Source organism: Mus musculus, chromosome 7, assembly GCF_000001635.26.
Source record: "Mus musculus strain C57BL/6J chromosome 7, GRCm38.p6 C57BL/6J".
Classification (NCBI taxonomy): Eukaryota; Metazoa; Chordata; class Mammalia; order Rodentia; family Muridae; genus Mus; species Mus musculus.
Genome location: NC_000073.6, coordinates 37,434,349 through 37,450,000, shown reverse-complemented (window position 1 = coordinate 37,450,000; position 15,652 = coordinate 37,434,349). Strand labels below are relative to the sequence as shown.

The following is a 15,652-nucleotide window of genomic DNA, read 5'->3' as shown; positions in this document are numbered from 1 at the left end:
GGAAAACCAGCCCAGCAAATTCATATATATATATGAATTTCCTATAAATATATATTCTTCTGAGCTAGAGACCTGATATTTCCAAAAGTCACTGTAGGACTCTGGGGGAGTGGGGGAGCAGAGAGGGCAGGCTGGACAGATAAATGCTGTATTGCTTCTGGACGTAGAGAGAGATTTTAACTAAGACCCATCTCTGTGGCCTAGTGGAGACAGGTCACACCCAGGGGACCAGGGGAACATCCCAGGACCTCCTGCTCAGCTTCTCACTCTGAGACCTGTGAATGGAAAAGGCTTGCTTCAAAGCCCAGAACCCAAATGTATATTTCTTGACCTTTAGATAGATGGAACCTTTGAACAGCTAGCTTGGTGCTACACATCTGTAACCCATACTCACAGGGAGGTCTGTGAGTGCTCACTTTGTGCTGGGCCCTAGGATGGGGCCTGCAAACACAATTTCTCCTCACTGAATTTGAGCTTTCACCCCAAGTCCAAAGAAAACCAAGCCCAGGAGAGGTACCTTTCGCTTGTCCCCCAGCCCTGTCGCTGTGGTGACTTAAGATCCTATTCGCAGCACAGACCAGTTGGTCTGTGAGTTTAAGGTCAACCTAGACTGTACAACAAAGTTCTGTAAGTAAGTACGTTAATTAATTAATTAATTAATTAATTAATTAATTAACAAGGGCCAGGGAGATGGCTTAGCACTGGCTGCTCTGGCAGAGGACCCATGTTCAGTTCCCAGCACCCACACTCGGTTGCTCACAGACCTTTGCAACTCCAGTTCTATTGCCTCTAGCACCCTCTTCTGACCTCTGGATACTGCATGCAGGTGCCTCATATACACACAAGTAAACTAATAATCTAATCTAATCTAAACTAAAAACAGAAGGAATATCCAGGCCTGGAAATTGTCCACTTCTGAGGCCAGAAATCAATAACTTGTGGCCTGATACCATTCACATCAGGGGATACGCTTTATTATATTAATAATAATGGATTAATTAAAGTGGATTTTTAATACCTCTCTAACAAACAACAGAGGGGGACGAAAATGTCAAAAATAAAAGCTACCGAACATTAAGACTGTTCAAGTCTTCAAAATGCACCATGGCCACGTCTGAAAATGTGTGTTTGATCTAAAAACACTTAACTACTACTATCTCAAGGGGACAAATGGGAGTCCCACCTGCCGGACAAGTGCATCATTCATACAACTTTGGCACTGAGTCAGAAGAGGGCTGCCTGGGTCTGGATGGCACATCTGTGCCAAGCTTTATCATTATTTAGAACTAACAGGAACTGACATCACAGCCCAGTTGTGCCATTCGCATTGGTGTGACCTGGCGTAGGTTGCTTAGCTCTGTTGGGCTCCAGGGCTCACAGAGGGACGGTAATGCAGGTGCTCTCTGAGTTCCCTTAGATTTACATACATCCCAATGAACCCATAGTATGTTGAAAATGACATGAAGAATGGGGTATAGTGACATAGGCTTATAATATACCTGCTACTTGGGAGACTGAGGCAGGAGGATAGCAAGCCTAAGGACTGTCTAGACAACTTGATGAGACACTGTTGAAATAAAAGAAAAAGGCTGGTTGCAAGGCTCAGTAGCAAAGTGCCTGCCAATAATCCATTTTAGGGGATAAGAGTGTGGCTGGGTAGTGGGATGCCTATCTAGAATCCCCCAGTGAGGGGCTGGGGGCATGGCTCAGTGGCTCTTGCCTAGCATGAAGCCCTGGTTTCAATCAGTGTTACCAGAGAAAAAGAAAGAAGAATGGCATTGAAATATATTACATAAGTGTAACCTACCATGTCAGCCATCTTTCTCACCACCATGACAAACACTGACATAAACAACTTAGAGGGAAAAGAAGATATGTTTCGTCCCATGGTTTCAGAGGCTTATTCCATCTGGGAGGGAAAGACATGGCTCATCATGGCAACCAGGAAGTAGAGAGAGCATAGCATTGGTGTGCTTCTGACTCCATCTTTTTTCCATTGTCTGTGTCTCTGGTTCATGGGATGGCACTGCCCACATCTAGGATGAGTTTCTCTCTGAGATAATCCTCTCTGGACACATTTTCACAGGCACACCCAGAGGTGTGTGGACCTCAGTCATTCAGCTCATTCCAAAGCCAGTGAAGTTGACAGGAAAGAGCAACCATATCCACAGCACAAAGCATGCTCACAGAACTGACATTTAGCCTACAGCTGGGAATGATCTGTGTATGCAAAGCCTGTGTTACCATAGAGGCCTGAACAGTTAGGGTGGTGTAGTGAGTATCGTGGCAACAGAACACACTGCAGGGATTGGCTGATTCCCCTTCGTGACTGCATAGCTAATCGGGAACTAAGGTCTTTTATCTCAAGACAGTGTCACAAACAGAGTGCTAGCCACAAAAAAAAAAAAAATCAAAATTCACAGTGTGAAGTACAGCTGCTACAGAGGGAATATTGCTTATGCATGACTGTAGATTTCAGAAATACTAAATTGAACCATCATAAGCCGGGGAACATCTGAGGTATGGACCTGGCATGACTGTGTAAGATTATGGATATTAAGGGTTTAGCTCCATATCTGGGCTATATTTATCTACCTTTAGATCTGAGTTCTGCCTGTGGTAGAAGTGAAATACTAGTTGTAACTAATTCAGAAAACCAACAGCTAAGTCATCTTCTTAGCATAAGCTTGTCTAGAGAGCTAAAACAATGGTTAGCCCCTCATTCAGTAACTAGCAATGAAAATAGTATGGTCATATTAGAGCTGTAGTAGTTAGCTACTGCTGTGTAACAAATATCCACAAAATGAGTAGTTAAAATAGCAGCAATATAGCCCCCTTCCTCCAAGATCACCTTTGTATCAGATGGCGATTCTGCTGATCCAAGCTGGGCTCAGCTGACTTTAATTGGACTTATCCACACCTCTGTCCACAGCTCAAAGGTCTCTGGGAACTGGGTGGCCTAGAGTGGCTTTGGCTGGGGATAAAATGTCCTGTACCAAGTAGCCTCTCAGCCTCTAGGTTATCATACACTAGTTTCCGTTGCAGAGGCTCCTCCAAGAGATTAAATAGGAATGCCCAAGCTCTATTTTGTTTGTATGGTTAACTACTGTCCCATTGGCCAAAGTCACACAGCCACACTGTGTGAGACATGCATGGAGAGAGTCACCTGTGTAATCAGGATCTAGCTCCCTGTGTCCCCGAAGTTGTAACCAAGGCTAAGGAAGGAGATGGCGCTTGGTTCTATAGTCAAGAGTACTTGCTGTGTAAGCATGAAGACCCAAGTTCAAATCAGCAGCACCCACATAAAAATAAAAAGCCAGCCATTTTACGTACTCATACACTGTAGGGGGTGGAGACAGGGGGATTGCTCAGGTTTGTTGGCCAGAAATTTAGCTCCAAGTTCAATAAGAGACCCTGTCTCAGAGTAAGAAGGTAGAAAGTGATAGAGTGGTATACCAGATGTACTTTTTGGGCTCCTGCCTTTATAAATGGGCATGAGAACCTGAGCACCTGCACATCTGTACACGCACACGCACACGCACAAAGAGAAGGGGAGAATGGGGTATGAGAATGAGAAGTGGAGGTCAAGCAAGTGGGTAGAGGTTAGGGGTTAGGAAACAGAATTAAATGGCTCAGGACAGGGAGTTATTTAATTCCTTCAGTCTCAGGGTACTATGCTCTCCTGATGTGTTCTGAAGTCCTTCCTGAAGCTGTCTGTTTTCTGCATTCTTGGATCCATCCTCCCCTGAGGGAAAGGCCTTTGTCTCTCCCTGCAGAAAGCATTCTTTTATAGGGATGTCTTGAAAGAGTTTGCAGCCTCCTGGCTACTTCAGTCTGTCCATATTCCAAAGGTCTATGCTAGGGCTTTAGGGATACCTGTACTGAACAGAAAGCTCCTGCCCTTCATCTCCCTGCTGGCTTCTTCTTCTCACCCATTCTTGCCAAATGCTTTCAGAATGGGCCATGTGTTCCAGTCCTCAGAGGAAAGTCCACACAGAGCTGCTAGCTCAATAACTCTTTCCCGTTCTGAGTCCCGACTCTTCCTCATGCCTTCCAGATTTGCACTGTGATGGAAAATCAGTGCTTAAGATGCCTAGCCTCTCTTTGGTGGGTCCTTAGTACTTCCTGTCCCATCTCAGATAGGTAGAAAATGGTGTCTCTCAGGACACCAGCATCAGGAGTCTGGCGTAGGTAGCATGGATGTCTTCAGAGCATGAATGTTGAGATGTCTAAGAGAGGCATCAGCTAGATGTCTGTCTATGTGCTCAACTGCTATGAAGAGACCTCATAACCATGGAAACTCTTATAAAAATTGGAGCTGGCTTACAGTTTCAGAGATTTAGCCCATTGTCATCATGGTAGGGAGCATGGCAGCATGTAGGCAGACATGGAGCTGGAGAAGATGTTAAGAGTCCTACATCCAGATCTGCAGGCAGAAGGAAAAGAGAGTTACTGAGCCTGATATTTTAAAACCCTAAAGCCCACTCCCAGTGACACACTTCCTCCAACAAGGCCACACCTACTCTAAAAAGGCCACACCCACTCCAACAAGGCCACACCTACACCAACTAGGTCATGCCTCCTAATCCCTCTCAACTAGTACCACTCCTTGATGTCCAAGCATTCAAAGATATGAGCTATGGAGACCATTCTAATTCAAACTACCACAGAGCCCAACCAAGCATTCTACCACCAGTTATCTCTGTACATTGGTGATATGAGATAAAGAGACTGGTAACCTGCCTCCTTCATCCATTCCTTCAAAGGAGGGCTGTGTGTGTAGAACCTGGGAACTCGAGGGATCCACTTTCTTTTTAGCAGCTGGCTCTCAGGCTAGGAACTAGCTCTCTGGGTTCAGGTTACCATGATACTTGGAGGGATTTCAGAAATAATGGGGGCTACAGAAAATCCCAGATCATCCCTAGGCCTCATTGGAGGCTTTATAGCTTTTCTTTCTCCTGTCTGGGACCTCTTTGTCACCTAGGTATCTGCAGCAGTCAGGACAAGCCTTGTTCTTGACTATATGAAATCACCCTACTGGTGGCCCCACAGATACCAAATGCAGAACCCTGGGCCACAGGCTTCTCAGGTCAGATGGGGAGGTTGCACGAGTATACAAGGGAATGGAGCAACTTGAGCCACAGTGGACCCAGCATTGTCCAAGGCCCCCAGGAATCTGTGTGTCTTCCTTTCATGCATAAATAACTCCCTAGAAGAATTTAGTACAGTTTCTGAGCTCACAAACACTAACAGATCCCTTTAGAATTCTCTAGATCTGGAATCCATGTGACCTGAATGTGTGTGTAACTTTTGAGTCTATAGTGACTGTGCACAATCCTGACAGAGGCAGCTGAGGGAGGAACAGTTTACTTACATTCATGACCTTAAATGGTTTCAGTGCATCTGGGAGAGGAAGGCAGCATAGCTCATGACATTGGGGTACATAGTGGAAGCTGTCTGCATCATGGTGGACAGCAGACAGCAGGACAGGAAGTAGACAAGGACAACATAGCTCCAATGACATGTACTCAGGTGACCCAATTTCTCCAACTAGACTTTACTTCCCAAAGTTTCTAGAACTTCCTGACACAGGGCCACCAGAATAGGACCAAGCATTCAAAACGCAAGCCTGTGGGGGACATTCCGGATTCAAACCTTGACACCCAGGGGAATGGGTCTTAGAAAAGCCAGCTCACAATTCAGATGAGGTCTTTAAGGGAAAAAAAATAACTAAATTACAAGCTCAACTCTCCTTCCCTGCCTGGAAATTCGTCATGGAAACTTACTTGTTGCAATGGAAGGGTTTGCTTTTAAACCCAGAAAGGGGTCTTGCCTACCGGGATGGCTTTTGATCATATCCCTGATAGCAGGGACTCATCCATTCTAGAAGCTTCAGTTGGCACCTGGAAAATCACGACACTCATTAGTGAGGAATCAGGCTATGAAACACAGTACCAAAGCATCCACCCCCACAAAGAAAGGGGGTGCCTAGGGTTCTATAGCTCCTGCTTCTGGGGGCTGTATCTATCTAGGTATATATACACATATGCATATATATACATATATATACATATATACATACACACATATATATATTATATACCCATATGTATGTATGTATATATGTATGTATGTATGTATATAGTTCTGTTCAGAACTATGTATATAGTTTTGCTCAGACAGGGAAAAACAGGGAACAATTCATATTCATGCTGCACTTCCTATAATTACAACCAAAGATGACCTGGTTTTCTTAGTAGTTCCTTCCTTCCTTGACTGACCTTAGAGAAGCTTCTAGTTCTCTCAGGGTTCCTCTGCCATGACGAGGTGGCACTGGGTGAATCCATAGGCCTCAACAACACTGATCATCACAGGACCTGTTGGAAGGAGACCCATTTTACAGAGTAGAACTGTTAAGACAGAGGTGAATGTCAATGGAGGAAGGTTTCAAAACAATTGGCATTGCCACGGACAATGGTAGAAGGGAAAAGGGACCTGGGGGAGCCTGAAGACTCTAAAAATGGTCCTGGGCCTGGCTCCAGAAGTGGGAAGTCTTGAGATGGAGTCGTCAGACTGCTTTGTACCAGGGCTTCCTCTGAGATGGATCAGGGAATGAGTGTGGTATGTGCACACATGCACCATGCCCTGCTGCAGCTCATCCTGTATCCCAAAGGATGTGTCCAACATGGAGCTCACAGAAATGGGGCTCTGAACAAGCCGCTCCCCAGGCAGGACTCCGGCATGAAGTCACACAGGTACAGGGACTCCTGTATGCTTCTCCAGGAGGGATTCAGCCAGAGAACACCATTTAGCTCGAGAGTCATTTTCATGCAGCCCCTCCCACACAAGGGATCAGTGGTAAGAAAGCTGCCAGTGAAGGTGTCGTGTGTTCAGCCTGGGTGTGATGAAAATGTGTCTCCCGCTGTCTCTCTGCCACTGGGATTTTTTTTTTTTACTGTAGTGTTAATCTTACTGGTGATTAAATAAAAGTGTGTTAATATCTCTGCATGTGAATATCCATTTATTCAAAGTGAAGTTCAAGAAAAAACCTTGCAGCTTGTCCTGGGCCAGTCCATGCCCTGCTTTCTTTTCTTGTTTTATGAAACTATTTCTGGTCCACTCTCCAGTGTACACCTTGCAGATACTTGTATTTTAGTGTGTGTGTGTGTGTGTGTGTGTGTGTGTGTGTGTATGTGTGTTCATGTGTGTATCTGTGTGTATCTGTGTGTCTGTGTGTGTGTGTTTATTCTCTACTGTCTAAGACTATCCTTTCATTGGAAATGACCCATTATTGTAGTTTGGGTAAGAGGTGTCCTTCTACAAAGGCTTATGCACCAAACACTTGGTCCCCAGCTGGTGGATCCTGTCCAGAGATGACTGGATCATGAAGTCTCTTGCTTCCTCAGAGGATTAAGCCATTTATAGTCATAATCTGATGGCCTTGCTGGAAAGCAGTGGAAGCTGGGAGATGGATGACAGGAGCTTGGCAAGCTTGCCTAGTGGTGGCAACCCAAGAGCCCTGATATGGGTGCTGGTGGTCAGTAGGTCCTAACAATATTAACTGGGGATTTGGAAGAAGTTTCCTAATCACAAGAACTGGTGTCCCCAAGCCTTCCATGCATCTAGAATCAAGCCAACACCCACCCCAGGCTAACCACAGCCTCTCTGTTCCAAGTTGCTTTCATTGCTAACTGTGTGTGACACACACTCTTCCCATCTTCACTGGGGCACTGCCAATCAGCCTACACTAGGCCCCCTTCCTCTCCTCCCCATCATCCAACAGCTATTTCAAGCCTCACATCCTTCAGGAAGCCTTTTATGTTGAATCCAGGTAAAATGAGATAAGAACATTCTCCGTCTACAGAACACAGCTTGACATCACAAACATCAACTTCAGAATTTGCTGCAATGCCGAGTGTGGGAAATGCCTCCCTCCACTTACTTCAGAATTAGGCAATGTGCCCCTTTAAAGCAGTCAACAGGACGAGATACCTTCTCCCCAACATGCTGATGTCATTGAGGGTCTTACAGTTAGCTTGGAATTCAGTGCTACGGCTTAATAGCCACATATCCTTGGGCAAGTGCTAAGGTCTTTCTAAGATTAAGGCTGCATAACATTGCTCTGGGGAAGAAATAGGCTCAAATATACTGGCCCAGCACTGTGCCCAAGTTCAATCAACTAGACCATCCTCTACTTGGCTTGGTTCTGTCCCTGGGTGCGAGAGATTCTGGCAGGTATTGAGGTCCTTCCAAGATCCTGAGTCCGTCTGTCATTCCAGGAAGGAATGACTGAAATTCAGAACCAAGTTCATAGACACAGCTTGGAAAAACAAAACAACAACAACAACAAAAACAAACAAAACCACACACACACACACACACACACACACACACACACACACACACACCTTTGAGAGAGCTGGAGCTAGTGGCGTGGGTCAGTAATAACAGCGGTCCAGAAGGCAGGAGAACCTGGGTTCAGTCCCCAGCATCACAAAAACCAAAACCACTTTGATTATCAAGCCAGGGAAATACCTAGTTCCCACCCTTTCTCTTTCTGTCACTTGGTACCGTTTCCAGGACTAAGTATCATCTTTAGAAAAGCTCTCCTAGCCCGCCACCTTCAGAGGACAGTCATAAACTGGTAAGTTATTTGCAACTCCCTAGAAACAACCATGCCTTCTGGAAATCAATCCTATTTGAACACAGCCTGCTTTCTGCCTCCTTGTAAAATATTGTGTGGATCGAGAGGACCCTGGGTGTCTCGTGGCATTTCATGTGCAGTATTATAGGCCAAGGAACATTTGTCAACATTATATAATAATCTATGATCAAAACACTAAAACTTGTCAACTCCCAGAGTCACCTGCATTCTAACTTTACAACTGAAACTCATTTAAAAGTAAATGAAAGTCAAGAGGATGAGATTCAATTAAAATTAATTTAAAGTATGGAAAAAATGATTCACAGTGATCTAAATCTGAACACCGTTATTGCCCACTTTATCTTCTGCTACGTGGGGCTTCTCCCACAACAACCACAGAAGACTTCCAGCTAAGAGAGGGCATGCCGCTCGCAAATCACAGGCGCTGGTCCACACATACCTTGGGGAAAGGTTTTGTGGCGCTGGTAATTGAAGCCAGAGCCTTGTTTTCTAGGCAGATGTTCTACCGACAGCCCCCACTCCCTGGCCTTGGCTTGGTGAAGCAGGCTCTCGTATGTATATAGTTCAGGCTAGTCTTGAACTCATGCCTCTATCTCCCAAATGCTAAGACTGCAGGTGCTTGCTTCCATACCCAGATCTGAGAAAAGATCAGGAGGGCAGAGGGCATGTTTGAGTTTTGGTTTTTACCCCTTGCTGATCCTGAAACGTTCATTTCTATCACCCCTACTTTTCTGGACAGAGATTTAACAGAAATCCAATTTAAAATCTCTCTCTCTCTCTCTCTCTCTCTGTCTCTCTCTCTCCTCCCAATTTTTGAGTATGCATGCAATTTCTCCTGATAGCAGGATCTCAGCAGAGAAATTAACTTCAATAATCTATGGATTACAAGACATATCAAGCCTTCAAAGCAACCCAGTGTTAGATCTATTCTCAGAAGGGTTTAAATGACAGTAATAGTTAACAAGTGATAGGATGAATTTTTTTTCTCAACTCAGTCAAGATCTTTGGGTGCCCCCTCCCCTCCCACCCCACCTCCATTCTTAAAGACTTTCCGTTACAATGCGCAGCATCTTCTCCACTCACTGTAAGGCTCCCGAGGTGCTCATCTCCCAGTGATGCCTGACATCAGTTTCCTGGCCCAGCAGGCATGGTAGGCACCAGATGACAGGCACGGACCTCTTCGCTGTCCTATGAAGCCCCCGCCCACATCCAGTTACTCACACGCTTGATTGCCAATTGAGCTATCGATTTTCAGCTTGATGCTCTTTAGACTGTAGCCCCCAAAAGAACCACTGAGCTCATATCTGAGGGCAGCATTGCGCAAAACGGCTTCACCTCGGCCCTCTTCACTGGCTACTTCCCTGTGAACCTCGGCAGCCTGCAGCAGTGCCAGGTTTGAGGATCAGTAGGTTAAGTCGAAGCTAGTCCTGTGTTAAGTCGAGTGTGTGTAACTTAGCCCACTCTGTGGGTGCGTGTGTGGATTCGCCACCAGTGGCTCGGCAGCTCTTCTACTTGTGGTACCCAGCTTCTTCCTGTGGGAGTCCCAGCTCACTCTCCCAAGGCCCCAGCTGCAAAGTGCATTCAATCTTCATCCAATTGCAACACGTGGCTTCCCTGGGAGCTCCCTTAGGCAGCAGCTGCGCCTTGAATCACTGTCGCACCTGCTGGGTTGGAGGTCAAATTGCTTAGCCTGCGATCTTTCTCAGCTCCTGGCGTACAGTGTACAGCGTTCGGTCGGGGCCATTCAGGCAGAGAGCAAGCCCCGAAGCAGAACAAGCTGGGAGTTCTGGTGCCTGCACCCGAACACCGCTCACTGAGTAGGGATGTGCCAGATGCAGCCCCCAGGCTGGGTTCTCTTCAGTGTCATCAGGACTGTGTGGAAGAAGCCGGGTGTTCCAGTCTCGGTGATCATCAACAGAACCAAGGTGCCATTTGCAGAGTTTGGGATATCCATTTGAGTTAAAGATCTACAGAAGGGTTCAGGCCAAGGAGGAAGCAAGCCTTTATGTGGTTTGGGGTCACAGGAGGTAACAGTTTCCCAGTGCAGGGCATATGGGGCATATACCACTCCCTGAATGTCATCAGAAATGCAGCTTTCTGTCCTGGGAAACACATCTCTCTTCCTATTTTCTTCTATTTTTTTTCTTTTCTGATTAAAACCCAAAAGAAAACAGCAGCCCAGCGCTTCTCTGCCTTAACCCCTCTCCACCGTTTGTTAATCACAATTTTTAACCTAGAGGGAGAAGGTCTTAGGCCTGGAGCCTTTTCAGGCGCTTGATTCCAGCTGGAATTTAATACCACTTTTCCGTGTCACTGTTTCGTAGGTCTGACTGTTTTCTAATTATGTCAAGTAGCACTGCGTTTCCACTTACAGTTCTGATATAAAGCTTTCTTCCAGAATAAATTTAGTAAAAAGTAATAAGGGCAAGTGTTTCTAGGGGGGAGAAAATTGTGTCAGAGATGGTGAGAATATGGCTTTGGACAGGCCTGGCCCAGGGCTGCAGCCTTGAGTTTCTCAGGGCCGAGGCAGGAAGATCACAAATTCTAGGTCTGACTGGGCTACAGGGTACTTTCAAGACCTGCTGGTGTATTAGCAAGGGCTTGCCTCACAAAAGAAAAGGGGGTGGTGATGGGGACACAGTTCTGTGAAATAGCACTTGTCTAAAATCTATCAGGGAGTGACTGCAAGCCTAGCTCAGAAGTAAAGAGACACCTGCCTAACAAGGGTACAGCCCTGAGTTTCATTCATAGTACATGAGAGGAAGGAAAAAAAGGGAGGGAGGGAGGGAGGGAGGGAGGGAGGGAGGGAGGGAGGGAGCAAAGAAGGGAGGGAGGGAAGGGAGGGAGGGAGAGAGGAAGGGAGGGAGGGAAGGAAGAGGATTGACTTTAGAGTCACAGAGGCATCATGAAGAAAGCAGAAAAGCACACTTTGAGAATGCTGTCACAGAAAGTGCAGCAACCATCTTTTCAGAAGTTATCTAAGGTCTGATCCAGTGATGGGATGTGGGAGTGTCTATAAGTATGTTGAAAGATCTCTGAGTCCTGAGAAATGGATCCAGAGATAAGTCGGGGGTGGAGGAACTCACACTGAGGTTCAGCTTAAGAGACTTGGGACAGTTCTGTCCATCAGACCTAGACAGTATTGAGGTGAACCATGTAGTGCCATAGAGTGACTCACAGACTCCTTTATCTGGCCTATCTGGGCCCCAGTGCCATCGATAGATAGCAGGATGCTCTCATTTCCTCATTCTGGCTGATGTGTGGTCGGAAGATGCCTCATGGCAAAAGTTGTTCCTCTTGAGGGCCCTCCTTTTAGGGTATTGGGGGCTGGGCAAAGAAGAGAGTGGGGACATGCCCTTTCTTGGTTCTCTTGGTCTGTTTGGCCTTGCCTTGTGACTTAGGGAGGCTCAGGGTTGGCTTCTTTGCTTTTAGGACTGTCTTGAAAAACAGGATCTCACGGAGGACTTTAACCCATCTGCCCAGGCATGCATCATCAGCATGTGCTGCGCTCTACACAGCATGGTGTAGATGGATAGCAGTGTACCTCTGTTTCCCAAAGAGCTCAGCCTCAGGAGGAGTTGAAGCATGGGTCTCATAGTCATGTCTATACACTGATAGGTCCCTCAGGAAAACTCTCCTTGGGCCACTCTCCAGACTGCAGAGCAAGAACCTTGGATTTATGTGCATCAAAGAGCTTTAATTCTTCTATTTTTCTTTCCATTTCCCCTTCCTTACCCTTCTCTTCCCCTCCCCTCTCCTTCCCCCCTTCCCCCTCCTTCTCTTCCCTTCACTTCCTTTCTCCCCACACCCCACCAGAAGCCAGACAGGGCTTAGATTTGCATCCCAGGAAGCTTGCCTTACCCTATACCCCACTTCATCCCGCCCCAGGACCTGCATTTCAGGCCTGCAGCACCATATACACATACTCTAGTTGTCTGTAAGAAGCCACTCTGTTACTTGCTTATCAACAACATTTCTTTGATACCCAGCTCCTTTGAGGGGAAACTAGTCTTTGTGAAGTGACTGATAAGATCTGGTAAAAGTTTCCTCCAGGAGATTGGCGGGAGAAACCATAATAGGTTTCTGGTGTGTCCTGAGTTACCTGGTTCTCGGTGTGCACAAGTAAGGTCTGCTTCCCAGATAGATGGACCTCTGACAGTTGAATTCCAAGGGGCAGGATGGAGGCAAAGGCAAGTTACAGTCACCCATTTGGCTGAAAAGACATTAGATCCAAAGCAACAGCAACTGAGGAAGATGGCTCTTCCTGCTGGCAGATGCTCTCACTGCTGATGAGCCCTCACCACCTGACCTCATGAAGGATGCTGCTGGTGCCTCTCTCCCATGTCTTCTCTCATCTCCCCACCACCATGCTCTACTGCTGCTCCTCATTGACTCCCGTGTCTGAGTCACAGGCATTTGAGAAGATAGTCTGTAGCGTGCCTTCGATCATAAACAGCCATTTTATTAAAACACACAAGAAGCACCTCCCTTGGAGATAGGCTCCATCCTTGAGAGTATCTTTGCCAAGGTAATAAGGTGGCCTTGGGAAACTTTCTTGGAAAACTTTCCAGAGCTTAGGGCTCGCTCGGTGAGCAGCTACGGATGCGTCGCCCCAGCACCTTGGCAATCATTTGAATATTTATAAATTTAAGTATTTATTTTCATATTAAAATTAAAGCTCTATTGTCTTGCAACTAACCTGCCTTGTTCTGCCACTCCAAAACAAAACCTTCTCCGGTGTGATAACCTTTATTTATAGATGGCAATAAGCATATTTAGAAATATTATTATTCATGACCCTTGCACTAAATATCATAATCAGAATACAGATGTGCAGGGTAATTGCCATGCACAAGTCACTATGCATCAAATTCTTGCAAAGCAAAAATAGCATCCCTTTTGGGATAAATTATCCATTGGTGGTGCATAAAAGTATCAGGGTAGCACCAAGGATTTCTAACAGTATAACACAAGAGAGTCTGTTCGAATTAAGGGGCGCCCGGGAAATTTTCCATTTATCTTCATGAATATTTAAATACTTTCTTTGCTGGACCCCACTTTCAGGATGTGGTATAGAATATAGGGTGGGTAAGGAGGCATCTTAATATCAAGTTTGTGTGCTTGGGTCAAGGTCTCTGAGATGGTTAATATTCATCATCAACTTGCAAGCCTTAAAGTCACCTGGGAAGAAGGTACCCGAGGAACCCCTGTCTGGGAGAGATTGTCTTCTTAACGGATCACCCCAATGGGATGGGCCTATACATTATGGGTGACACCATACCTAGTTGGGCAAGTCTGGGCTGTATAAGAAAGCCGGTTGAGGGGTTGGAAAGATGGCTTTCCATTAAGGGTACTGGCTGACATCACAGAGGACTCAAATTTGGCTGCCAGCATCTATGCTGCTTGTCACATAGCTCTGTAACTCCAGTTTCAGGGAATGTGATTGCCCTCATCTGGTCTCTTCAGGCACCAGGCACATACATACCTGGTGCATATACATTCATGCAGGAAACACTCATATGCACGGAAGAAAAATATAAATAACAAAGCTAAAACACCAGGCAGGGAGCACCAGTAAACAGCCCCCTCCATGGCTTCTACTTCAGTTCCTGCCTTGACTTCCCTCGGCGATGGAGCACGAGGTGGAGCTGGAAGAAACCCTTCTCTAACCTCAGGTTGCATTTGATCATTGCATTTATCACGGCATGGCAACAGAAAGCAAACTAAGATGGTTTCCTTGGATCCCAGCCCCCTCTTTAAATACACTCTTTACCTTGTCAGAGGAAGGATGCTGATTCTCAGATAAGCGCCCCGCTCAAGCTCGGTTCACTAATTGACTGAACAAGATGCGGTCACACTTTACACTCCCTTTCGTAATGGATTTTCATGTTTGTGAATCCTAACTGGCTGTGGAAATAGAAAGCAAATGTCTTATAATCACACATATCTTCTGGTTCTTCTTCCTCTTCTTTTTTTTTTTCTAAACTCAAAGATTAAATCAACTTTACCCCCCATTTACCAGCAAGTTCATGGTTATAGAAGGATGCTAAATGATCGGGTGATGGACATATCCGCCATGTTACTGTTTAGCGAATTCTTATAAGTGATTGCTGGATATAACACATTTCTCAGTTAGGTGTTACATGAATAATTGGTATATTAAAGAAAGTGTGAAATAAACAGGTATAAAGCTTGAAATGCGTTTATTATTTGCTGAGGGTTTCCACGCTCATACCATTTAGAAGCCACCGTCAAGTTCAACCTCTTCTCCATGTAGCTGGAACAGAACCTCTCATTAAGCCTGTTGTAAAAGATCCCCTTTGTGCAAATACTCGGGGTCTTTGTAACAGCAGCCACTTGCTCAGGGAGGGGATGCTGCTTCAGAACCACGAGGCCTCAAGTTGGCAGGAGGTACTGCCTCTCTAGTGGGAGGCCGTGGTACCCACAGCTCTGATGGGAAGCAGGAGCCGACTAGAGTCTCCTTCCATTCCTTCAGCCTGCTGCTCTCCTGTTCTGCCATGCTGCGTCCTCCTGCTTGGTATCAGATCTTATCCCTGCTTCAAGGGGGCTCTAGGCTTAGGGTGAGCACCACCCCGTGTCCCTTAGATCCCAGGGAGGCCTTCTTGTCATCCTTAGGTGACAAGGAAGGGCCCTCAGGATGCTGATGGTAGGATAATCACTGTGCTGACATCACCCAGTATTTCCTCATTAGGTGTTCATCAGATCAAAGCACCCGATACAAACAGCCTCGAGGAGGAAGAGGAGGGGTTTGGGCTCCTGAGTTCAGAGGGTTCATTATACAGCCCTATGCTGGGACAGAACATCATGGCTGGAGGTTCTTCATCATGGACTAGGCTCAGAGAAAAGGAACACTGAAACCCAGCTGCTTCTTCCCTTCCACCCTTTTATTCCAGCAGGGATGCCAACCCATGGGCTATACTGTCTCAGTTCAGGGTAGGTTCTTTCCAATCAGTTACCCTCCTCAGA

At 46.1% G+C, this 15,652-nt stretch overlaps 1 protein-coding gene and 1 long non-coding RNA gene across 14 annotated transcripts in view; one reads left to right on the top strand and one right to left on the bottom strand.

The window, feature by feature from the left end:
* Positions 1–15,652, top strand: part of Zfp536 (zinc finger protein 536) — a 456,017-nt gene that overhangs the window by 324,039 nt on the left and 116,326 nt on the right. The window lies entirely within an intron of this gene.
* Positions 5,804–10,605, bottom strand: Gm51477. Its single transcript, XR_003946751.1, has 3 exons — positions 9,749–10,605; positions 6,282–6,377; positions 5,804–5,903 (listed from the first exon to the last, which is right to left on the bottom strand). It is a non-coding gene; the product is annotated as a predicted gene, 51477 (long non-coding RNA).